The following is a 12,046-nucleotide window of genomic DNA, read 5'->3' as shown; positions in this document are numbered from 1 at the left end:
TGAAATTTCTAAATAAATATTTAAAAAAACAATAAACTTCCTACCAATCTAGTTAAGAAAGGGCATCATAAAATATATTGCATGTATGTCTTTAAATTTCTATTCATTGAAGCTGTGTACATTTTTTTCTATGGCCCAGTTCACCTCTAAAAAGGAAGAATGACCGCATTCTTCCCTTCACCAGAATTACAGGAATGTGAATCCTGACATTACTCAGAATAAATAAAAGCCGAAACACATAAATATTTCTTTAGCCAAAGTTTGGAAACACAGTTGATACCCACAGTTACAGGAAAATAAAGTCAACGTCGCTCTGGGCTTCTTGTTTACAGACAACTCATCACACATCTTAGAGCAAAGCCTCCATTCAAAATCCAGATGATCCACATTTAAAATTTTAAGGAGCAACTGGGTAAGGATCCAGCTAGTTCCACAATGGCTGCAGATACTTGGCCTGAACATTCATGCTAGTTCCTCGAGTTCAGGGACTAATGAGGAAGGTCAAATGTTTTGCAATCAATTTCACAAACCAAGAGCTATTCCAAAGCTTTCTGGAATACTGTAGCCCCATAAGCATAAGCCTTTAAAAACAAATGCACAGCTAAAGTGTATTTCCGGTTGGTGTGAACTCACACATTCTCCCTATGTATGCAGAGCATCTTCCTCTGAAGTCACTACTTGGACCACATGCAGGATTGAGAATGCAGGTAAGGTCTTTGTCCTGTCCTGCACACCTTTGACAGCCTAAGAGAACCTGGAACACTGCAGGATAAAATGCATACTTCAGGCTTGCTGATGCTAAGGTCAGAAAGAGAAGTAGAAAGAAAGATGGAGGGACCAGGCTAAGGGCCCTAAATCCATACCCAAGAGCCAGGGCTTCTCCAAGGCTAAACAGAAAATGATTGAATAGAGACTTCATATGTACATTATATGACTTTAGGGCTTCTGGTCCTTAGTTTATTTCTCTATACATTAGGATAATGAAATATGTGTGTCAGTTGAAATAATGGATATGAAAGCTCCGTGTATGAAAAAGACAATGAAAATGCAATGTATTTCAGGATGGAATCATCTTCTAACCTAAATTACCTACTCAGCCAAAGGAACCATAGAAGATGAAAGAAAGGAAGGAAGGAAGGAAGGAAGGAAGGAAGGAAGGAAGGAAGGAAGGAAGGAAGGAAGGATGGAAGAAAGAAAGAAAGAAAGAAAGAAAGAAAGAAAGAAAGAAAGAAAGAAAGAAAGAAAGAAAGAAAGAAAGAAAGAAAGAAAGAAAGAAAGAAAGAAAGAAAGAAAAAAAGAAAGAAAGAAAGAAAGATCTTATAAGAATTCTTAGCCAACAGCCATCAATCCTTTGCCCCTCCTGTGAAGTAGTGCCAAAAACTTTAGTTCAGTTGCCCCAGAATTTCCTAAGGCAACTCAAATTCTTGGAAAGGATGATCAGAGGAGAAGATAGGGTAGGGGGCTAGGTGGTGGGGGGGGGGAGGCAGGGAGGTCACTCAACCCTCTAAACTTCATAAATGTCCTCTCCATCTAAAATGACAATCCAGGCAAAAGTCAACCACCTCAAACTTTCCCCCACCAATAGCCCATTTACAACAACCCCACTGGATCCAGTCCAACCCCAAACCAAATCCTGGAATGGCTTCAGAGGGCCCCTGAGCCTTTGCAGGGTGTCCTGTGTTTGGAGAAACGATGTTTTTCAAACAAAAATCAAGACATATTGTCTGACAAGAATGAGTATATTTATGGAGTAACAACACACATAACAGGGTGAAAAAGTTAAGAAAAAAAGAATCAGTAATTTCAGTCCTACAAAGCAAGATATTCAAAATATTTTCCAAGGTATTTGACAAATCACAGAAATAGAGTAATTCTTTATTGGTATTTTTAGTGTTTAGAATCAACCTACAGAGGAAACATGTTAGATGTTATATCTATGTGAGCTATGTCCCCATCTTTCATGGCAAGAAGCCAGTGGGTACTGTTTAAATCTAAGCAGATAGGTACAAGCAAAGTAGATGGTGCTATGCAGATAAATATGAGAATAATTAAAAACAGAAATGGTTAAAACTTGTTGCCTAAGAGCTGAGGACCTGGGGAAGTGGAAGGATAATTCTTTTGCTTTCTCAATTTTAAAAAATTTTATTTTTATTGTTGCAAGTATTACAGATGTCCCGTTTGTTTGTGTTTGTTTATTTGTTTGTTTTTCCCATTGACCCCCCTCTGCCCCTCCCAGGCCTTCGCAACTCTATTGTCTGTGTCCCTGGGCTTGCTTTCTCACTTTAATCCCATCCAAAACTGTTTATTTTTAAAATATACACTGTTATACTTTGATCATCTTTTTTAAAAAGATTTTTAAAATTGATTTTTAGAGAGAGAACAAGGGAGAGGGAAAGAGAGAAAAACATGAATGTGGGAGTGTAACATCAATTGGCTGCCTCCTGCATGCATCCCACCAGGGATCAAGCCTGCAACCCAGGTATGTGCCTGACCAGGAATCAAACCAGCAACCGTTTTGTGCATGGGATGATGCCACACTGGCCAGGGTCATAATTTTTTATTTAAAGCAACAACTTACTTTAAAATCATAAACATCTCATCTCAAACAAGTCACTTTCTGCTTTACTAGTTATCACAGTCCCTTTTTTAGTTATCACATTTTCCTTTCACTGCATTTCTTAAGATGCTAGATAATGTTGAATTGTGACTTATTTAGTTTGCATGTTCTGACTTTTTATTGTGTTTCATAACTTTACCCTTTATAATAAGTAATATATCATTTAGTTTCAGTTGTTTCAACCAACATCTTCACCTGGTGACTGTTTTAATCTCATTCATCCTTTAACAACACTAAATACTACTATGTTATATGACTAAATGCAAAGTATTACAAAGATGTTAAGATTTCGCCTCTGCTGACTTTGGTCTTGAGAATGGCAAAGTAACAACTCATTCAAGCAAGCTGGGTGGCATCTGTGCTACGTATGCACATAAAAGAACAGCTCCAATTCTAGAAATAAATGAGTGTCTTATTTAAGTGGGAAAGCACTAACACATGTAAAGTCTAAAGTAGACATGTTGAATTATTTCCATTATGAAAGACATTAAGGTTTCAGCACAACAATTATTAACAAAGAAGATACGTCTTTAATGAAGCTACGTGTGTGTGTAAATGGAAGTGTAGCGTTCATATACCTCTCTCTCTTCCTTTTCACTTCATCAACCAGACCCACTAGCGCACCACCAAAAAAAAAAAAAAAAATGTCAGAGTTACAGCCCCATGAAAGTGGCAGGAGCATTCAGCAAATTAAAGGTAAAAGTTAAAGGGTAAAGAACTTCATGCTAAATGCTAAAGATACATTACTTTATCCCATGCTCATAGCAGCCCTTTGAGGGGAGTTCTATTCCTGTTGTCTTTAACATGGAGGAAACCAGGGAGTTGGAAGGTTACACAAACTACCAAGGTCCCATAGCTTGGAAGTAGAGAACAGGGATTTGAACTCAGGAAACCTTACTCAGAAATACACCCTCTTAAGCCCTATGCTAAGGCAGAAATGTATTTAGGAAACAAGATGACATTTCATGGTGGCATGAGTAACAAAAATCACAAAACGTCCATCAATAGACCAAAGATAACGCATAAATTACTTATAGTTGTATTCTACTAGTTCATGGGGGGGAAAGAGGAAATACATTTACATGTCACGTCACCGCTATATATTACTTTTTTTTTAGTTGCTAAGTCTTTATCTGTAACTTCTCTCACAAATTGCAGTGAATATTGCGCTCTGCAACAGCCCACTTCCAATCAGTGTGGGGGATGGGTGAGCCTCAGCAGGCTGGATATTTGGATCCAGTTCAGACACAGCACTCAGAGATTGTGTGGGCTAGCGAGAGCCCCTCTCAATGGAGCAAACAGCTGGGCTCTACCACGTCTGACCACATTATTGCAAGAATTGGCCTCTGTGCAAAATGTCTGCAGTGTGTCCAGATTCCTTAGCCAGAACCCACTTCTGCGAGTCTGGCCTCTCTTATAGCAAGATAGCCTTTCTGTCTCCTATCCCGAGTGCAAACTGCTTTTCAGACAAGATGGGGGTAATAGAAACAAGTTCAGGGGCTCTTATTGCATCCTCGTGCGTTTCTTAGGCTGTGAACTGATTAAGTCCTTAGGCAAGGAGAATACTAAATATTAGATAAAGGTGAATGAGGTGGACACTGCCCCATGAGTTGCCTGCTTTCTTGAGCTTTGGGGTAAAAATTATGATTTAGTCCCCTTGAGTATAATCATGGAGGGATATCAAAAGGCATATGCCCTACATAATGAGTAGGGCCCAGCTGCCCATGTAATATGCCTCAAGGCAAGATCTTAATATTCCACTGTTCCAGAGTTTTACAAAAACTTAATTTTTAAGGTAAAAAATATGATAGATGAAAAATTATAATACACAAATGAACTACATGTATTGTGAACCACACATCTTGACTGTATTAGTTCTTTGACAAAAATTTTTATCAAGATAAAAAAGAAAAGAAAAATCATGTATACTATCTGATAAAGGGACCCCACTACTACTCCAATAAACTTTGCAAATGCTCTCTCTTATTTTAGTGCTGTATTCTGGCCCCCCTCACTGAAGACAGAGGTCAGATCTCCCAGAAGTGATCTGAATACCACATGTGACTGTTCCAACCCATCTGCCAGTCACAACAACTTGAGTAATGAAACTTCAAACCCTGGTCATGAAAACAGCTCCCATGGCCTCCTCAAGCCTCAGCCGGGCTCTCCAGACCCAAGGATTCATTTCTGGGTTGTCTGGGTCAACACTGGCTGGGATGGGACAATCCCAGTTTCCTTCTTTGAAGAAGCAAGCCAGCCAACCTCTCTAAGCCACTTTATGCCGTTAAAAAGAACAGGAAGATGAACAATTTTGTATTCTGGTTTGCAAAACCTGAACTACTAGCTTCAGATCTCTACCAGGCAGGCCTACCTACCTGCCACTCTCTTCTTCACCTGTACCCTCACTTTCCCCTTCCGGCTCTGCTCCTCTTCGCTGTCTCAGCCCTCATTAATGCACATGCCCCTGCACCCATGACATGCACATGCTAAATCCAAACTCTTCTCCCATCTTTCCCTTTTAATGTGTCAGTCCACCTCTCCCCATACTGTTAATCCCCACTCCCGGATTAATCCCACCACCTTGCAATCTATTAACACAATTCCAAACATACCTCTCAAAAACCAACATATGCTATACTGTAATTATATATTTTAAATAATTATATGTCTAGAGTCTCATCCCTGCCCCCACCCACTCTGATCTCAGACTAATAGTTCTTCAAGCAGAGAAACTATGTCTGTTATGCCTAGAATATCCTGGAGTCTCTTTAAAAGCACACAGAACTAAATAAATGCCTTATTAAGTACAAAGTACAATTAACAAAGATGAACACCATCCCTTTGGTGTCATAAATAGGCCAGCTGTAAATGTCACCAACATGGAAGTCTGTCTAATAGTGAGAACTATTTCTTATCAGTTAATCTATTTAAAGGAAGCATATTTCATGCCTATTTGAAAGGTATAGGCAGTTAACAGTGATGTATAATGGTTTCATGCCTTGGTTACTTGCTGACATGCTGATCATTAATTTACTAGAAGCCCGCTGCATGAATTCATGCGCCAGTGGGATCCCTCGGCCTGGCCTGCGGGATCGTGCCCAAACTGGCTCTCCGAAATCCCCCAAGGGGTCCTGGATTGCAAGAGGGCGCAAGCCAGTCCGAGGGACCCCACCAGTGCACAATTGGGGTGGGGGAGGAACAAGGGAGGGCTCCAGGGCATGTCCGGCCCTGTCTCGCTCAGTCCTGATCGGCTGGACCCCAGCAGCAAGCTAACCTACCAGTCAGAGAGTCTGACCCCTGTTGGTCAGTGCACATCATAGCACATCATAGCGAGTGGTTGAGCGGCCTTAGCATATCATTAGCATATTATGCTTTGATTGGTTGAACGGCCAACTGGTCGGCCGGACACTTAGCACATTAGGCTTTTACTATATAGGATTCTCTTTTTTAATATTTTCATTGATTTTAGAGAGAGAGGAAAGGAGAGGGTGAGAGAGAAAGAAACATCGATGTGAGTGTGGAACATCGATCAGCTGCCTCCTGCACGCCCTCACCGGGAATCAAGCCCGCAACCTGGGCATGTGTTGTGACTGGGAATAGAACAAGCAACCTTCTGGTACATGGGATGATGCCCAATCAACTGAGCCACACCGGCCAGGGCTCATTAATGTATTCTGACCAGTGAAGTTATCAGTGTTTAGAACTCAGGGATCAATATGTTTCCGTTGAGAAAAGACAAAATCAATGTAGACAAGATCATATATTTCTGATTCTACTTATTTCTTTAGCAAAAGGGCATATACCCCGGTGGTGGGCTCAATCACCCTTGGGGGGCAGCATGCAGGAGGCAGCTGATCAAAATCCCAAAAGCAATGAAACAAAAGTTCTCAGTTCACAAATTGGTGCATATTTTCTTTTGGCAGATTGGTGCAACTGACCAAGGCCACAGATGAAGCCACCATGTACGGCCAATTCCTAAAGACAAACATCCCACAGTTCACTGGGTGGCCTGGAAAGGCCTGCCTGCAGGTGCTATTTGGACAAAGGCTTTTCCCACCACTGAGTAGGGAACTCACAGCACAGAGAGGGTAGGGTGTTGTATCAACAGTTTTTTGCTGTCTGCCCTAAACTGTGCTTGTGGGGGGATTTTGTGTTGATCAAAAGCAATAGCCCAAGGACTTAAGAACCAAAGAATTTAGGTTGCTGTATCAAGGATGGACACACACACCCTAAGAAGCTGAAAGAATGGAAAGCAGCAAAGGCAGTTCCCCAAATCTGGGAGGTCATTTTAGACTGGTGGCCAACTTTTGGAATCTTTTATGGGTGACTGAAACATGTGTGTATATGTAATTTACTTTGGAAAAAAAGAAAGGAAGAATTTAAAGCCCTGAGGCAGTGTGATGGGAAAGAACCGTGAAGACCAGAAGCCCGCGGCTTTGTGCAGCATGTCCGGATCCTGCTGAAGTCTGGGCACTTCCTACTTCTGGTGCTCTGCAAGGAGCAACACTGAGAGCACCAAGGCTGCACACACTGCTAAACACCCAGAGGCCCCCGACTTCTAAAGGCGATGCTCTGACTAACTTGCCACCATAGTCTACACTGGACCTACTTCTCTCTAAAGGGAGGGACCTGTGTCTGGCCTGCCAGCATCACACCCATGGTTGGTTGCATAAAAGATGCTCCCATTTAAATGTGGAGGGCGGTGTATCTATTGATAGAGTTTGGACTTTACTCTTTGATTCTATAAGGATGAGGAAGGGTTTCCTCAATACAGGAAAACTGGCACATCTCAGATTTGTGTCTCTCCAGCATCCTAGAGAATCTGATCAATGACACCATGGAAACACACAGCTGCTGTAGAATGGCTTCCCAGAGCCCTGCAACTCCTTGGCCTTCCCCACGAGTTCAAGGACTGGCAACACAGTTTCCTTTCCTAGAGTATTTGCTCCATTTACTCAAACCGAAGCCATACTGTACTTTCCCAAAGACTGGCAAAAGTATAGAAATTATTAAAACACAAACACATAAACTCAGCAAGTGGTGCAAAACCTGCACAGTGAGAGGCAGCCCAGGACTAGGTCTGTGGAATTCACTGCCCCATTAGCCCTAATTTCCCCTCCCCTCCTCTTCATCACCCACAGAAGAAGTGGGGGCCAGAAACCATGATTCCCACCCCTTCCCAGAAATTCTCAAACCAAGAGCTCTGTCCAGGGCGATAATACCATCTGAATGTATTGGCAGCCCCAGGAAAAGACAAGAATACCAGTCAGTGGGGTCAGGCTGAGGGGAATGAATGGGGTTCTTCAGGAACTGGGAGTGCAGAGTGATGCGATATTCCGGTCTGAGTACTGGCAGCTCCCAACTGACCAACAGGAAGGACTCCAAATGTCATTTCTATATTGGTATTTAGAACTCGGGATGGCTCTTCCAATAGAAACAATGTTAATAGGTGGTGGTTTGGTCCCCAAGCTAGTCAAATAGCAATCTCTGGACTACATTATCAGCTAAATAGGTTATTATAGGCTGGTCTGGGAACCTGACCACAACTTAAAATGTTGTTTCTATGGGAAAACACATTCCACGGCAGGCAAGCCGAGGGAAACTTGGCCACTCAGGCCCGTGGTCCCTGCAGCTACAGTAAGCTGCCCAGGGAACTATGAGAACTCAACACCTTCAACTCAGACCACTCCACACAGTCCTAAGAGGGCGGCCAGAATAAGCCTTCTTGGCCCCAGGCCCAGTGCCACCCTCACCCCTAGCCCAAGACCACTGGGGCCAATGCGGGATATCCATAAGTCCATAAAGTAGGAACTTAAACACTGGCAAGGAATTGGATATTCTCATCCTCAATGTACCTGGTTTCTGGTAGAGACCAGAAGATCCCACCCCGCCTGCAACTCCAATATAAAATCAGTCCCCAGGATGGCTTCACAGAACCAGGGTTCAGTGAGCCATTTCCAGAAAGAGTAGCTTCCAGATGAAACAAGGAGGCAGGTCAGATTTGAACTCCATTTGGCAGCTTTACCTTGTACTCAAGTTATTCAAGCATTTCAGATCCCCTGGAACCAAAAAAATTGTCCTCTCTTTTGCAATGTGAGTTCCTTAAAGATAGAAAGTTCAGATTGATCTTTGCCACCCAGCACCTCGCACAATACCTGAATCCTAAATGGTAAATGAAGGCTCAGGTGTCAAACGTACATCCAACTAAGACAACACAAGGGGACCGAATTCAGTCAGAGTTAATTTATTGCCAAGGTCCATCTGTTTAGAATAAAACCAACAATAAAGGAATAAAAGAGATCATGAGTCCTAGGAAATCAATATCATCTCATTCACTCTTCTAAATTTGAAGAAATTAAAATGAAAAATCAAAAACATAAAAGATACCCATATGTGGAATTCGTGGGGTATGAGAGTAAAGTTTTTCCATGTGTCAGGTGCATTATTTAGAAACATTTTATAGCTACGAAAGCTTTGGGGGTCTTGAATCTCTACCTCTATTTCATAGGCATCAACAGGCAGTGGGTCTTTTAAAACATTTCTTTCCCAAACCCTTTCATGAGAACAGAGACAACACTGTTCCTAAGGAACAACAACAAAAAGTCATTGATAGCGATAGCGTTTAAGTTTTTAAAAAGTCAGAGGAAGTTAGCTGAAAGGAAGTTGTTGAGAGTATGTCATAGAAATTAACAATTCACAATATTAGGGGTCAAGAACTTAACAAGTCTTTTTTTTTCTAACTTTGCAATGGAAGCAAAGGTGTAAGCATTTATTTCTAAACATTTATTAAAACTTCTAATAAAACAGTCTAATTTAAATTTGAGGGAATATGACTAAATCAAGAATTTATCTAGTCCATGGGAAGTCACATTGTAGAACAAATATCATTAGCAAATTTTAGAGAGCTTTATAATTTACAAAATAATCATGTGACTCTTCCCCCAGATTCTATTAAGAAAATGTATTATTGTGCTCCTTTTTAGATGAGGAAGCTGAAATTCAGAGATGTGAAGTAATTGTTCAGAGGTTACACAATAGAAGCATGTCATAGGTCACTAATTAAAAACCAAAAGAATTTACTCCTAAAATATCCCAAGGTTAGTACTAAAGATTCTAGATTCGAGATTAGAAAGATGTTTCCATAAATATCCCAGAAAGAATTTGTTCCCTCATAAAAACTAATGTGTGCATCATTTTTTGCACTCTGGTTTTCTTTTCCTGGGTGTGCAAACCAAAAATTTGAAGATCGATCTTACAAAGTAGATTGGAAAGGGAAAGCGATGATAAATACATTTTGGGAGCACTCACTCCTACAGATTGGCACTTCCCTTTCTGAAATAGCTTCTCCATGGTGAGTATCCTGTCCTGTTCCCTCTGGTGAAATAGCAGCCAGCTCTTAACATGTTCAGTGTTCAGGGGAGCGGGTGGGTGGGGAGCAATGTGGACAATTCTAAACCTACTCACAGCCCCACTGGAATGTGTTTTGCATGTACACTTGAACATGGGTGTGTCTCATCTAGAAAAGCAGCTTCAAGCAAAAGTATCAGATCACCCAGGCAACCATCTGACCTGGTGCACGAAAGCCAGGTGAGCAGGACGATGTTCTAAAAAACCCTCCAGCATCACAGCTCTCTGACTTAATGCAGAGGCTGCCGGCACTTGGTCCAATGTATGGAGAGGCTGGCGATTCATCCCAACCATCAGCACAGCTCTCCCCTGAAATCCAACCCAAAAGGTTTCTCTCTGGGCCTCCGTGATGCCGGTGCTGTCCTCTCAACACCTCTGGAGTGCCCGGGAGGATGTGGCAGCATTCATGTTTCAAGCTATAATTGTGCAGAGGCGGTGATAATGTCAGCACAAAATTTCAACATAGTGACAACTTCAGAGGAGACGATGCTGCCAGAACAGGGAAACGTGTCCACCTTTCTACCTCCTAACATACCTAAAAGGTTTCCAATCTCTGTAGCAGCTCCTAAGACAAAGCTTGGTCTAAAAACCTGCAAGTACCTGGAAGTTGGACATTAGGTAGAAATACATCTGTTCTCAAAGAACTGTATATGTACATCTTTTTCACTGATATGAAACACAGGAAATGTGACTTACACACACACACACACACACACACACACACACACACACACACACACACACTGTTCCCCACAAACATTTAGCATGAATCTACTGGAGCAGCTCTTGTCCCCGCATTCCTTTCCCAAGGGGATCTGGATATATCAGTGTTTTTCAAAATCTTTCACTTGAGTCATTAAAGCTGTACCATTTCTTTGTGTTTGTTTGTTTGTTTTTCCAGTTTTAGTGATATAACTGACTTGCAGCACTGTATAAGTTTAAGTTAAACAGATTCATAATGATCTGACTTAACTATTATGAAATGGTTACCACAATAAAGTTTATTTAAAAGTTACTATTTCTAAAGTTAAAAAGAGCATTCCTGAGAAAGCAATGCTGAAATGAGAAGACAAACATTCACTCCTGAATGTTAAAATATCTACAAGCATCTTCTTTCCACCCTTAGTCCAAAATCTTACCAACTTTTCATAAGACCCTGGTCTGAAACTCTTACTGTGAAATAAAAATAACACACTGAGCTGCTCCATCTTGACTTTCACGCAAAATCATTGGATAAGGGGAGAGCCATGGACACCTGCATAATTATATCCTTCTTTTCTGCCAGGCTCCTCTGCACAAATTTCCCAAAATGTTATACCTCATCATTGCTAATACTTAGCATTAGCTATTAAGTCATTTTCCACAACTCTCAAAGCCATGGGTCAGTCTGGAGAAGTGCAGAAAAAGCACACTTTGGCAGCATCGTAGACATTGCTGGCTGTGGAGCAATGAGCATAACTTCACAGTATTAATAAATAGGAAGTGACAAAATTCAAATATGCCCATTCTGCTACCCTCATAAGTTAATGGATCTAGACAATGATCATCAATTTGGGCTGCTCACATCACAAAAAGATATACCAGCAGGCATGACGGGCCTCTTAATAGGAGTACGCCTAACAAAGTCTTCTCGCCAAAAAGTCGATTCAGATTTGGATCCGCCTCTAGGGCCAACAAGCAAGTCACAGTGCACACAGGAGACAGAGGGGAAGGACAAGTACCACCAGCACTGGATGCAGTCACCACTAGGCTGAGAAACTGGACAGCAGCGTGCTGAGGTGTGGTCCCAGGACTGGCGGTGCTGGTCTGCATGCTACATGGTACTCATCTGTAATGAGATAAGGAGCTGACGGCGGGACAAATCACCTCCCTGCCTCCTTCATGGAGAAAGCCTTGCCATGAAAAAAAATGAATCAGCTGAGCTAAATAGTGTGCTTAGTGATTGGATTTACAATCTGGCACATGCTTCTCGTCTCATTAGAAACTGGTAATAAGCTGTTTATGGACTGGCATTTTAAGTAG

General features: G+C 41.7%; 1 protein-coding gene across 2 annotated transcripts in view; it reads right to left on the bottom strand.

Annotated features, from left to right (window-relative positions):
- Window positions 1-12,046, bottom strand: part of FBN1 (fibrillin 1) — a 236,939-nt gene that overhangs the window by 206,748 nt on the left and 18,145 nt on the right. The window lies entirely within an intron of this gene.

Source organism: Myotis daubentonii, chromosome 1, assembly GCF_963259705.1.
Source record: "Myotis daubentonii chromosome 1, mMyoDau2.1, whole genome shotgun sequence".
NCBI classification, from domain to species: Eukaryota; Metazoa; Chordata; class Mammalia; order Chiroptera; family Vespertilionidae; genus Myotis; species Myotis daubentonii.
The sequence above is the reverse complement of the archived record's forward strand: the minus strand, read 5'-3'. Positions and strand labels throughout refer to the sequence as shown.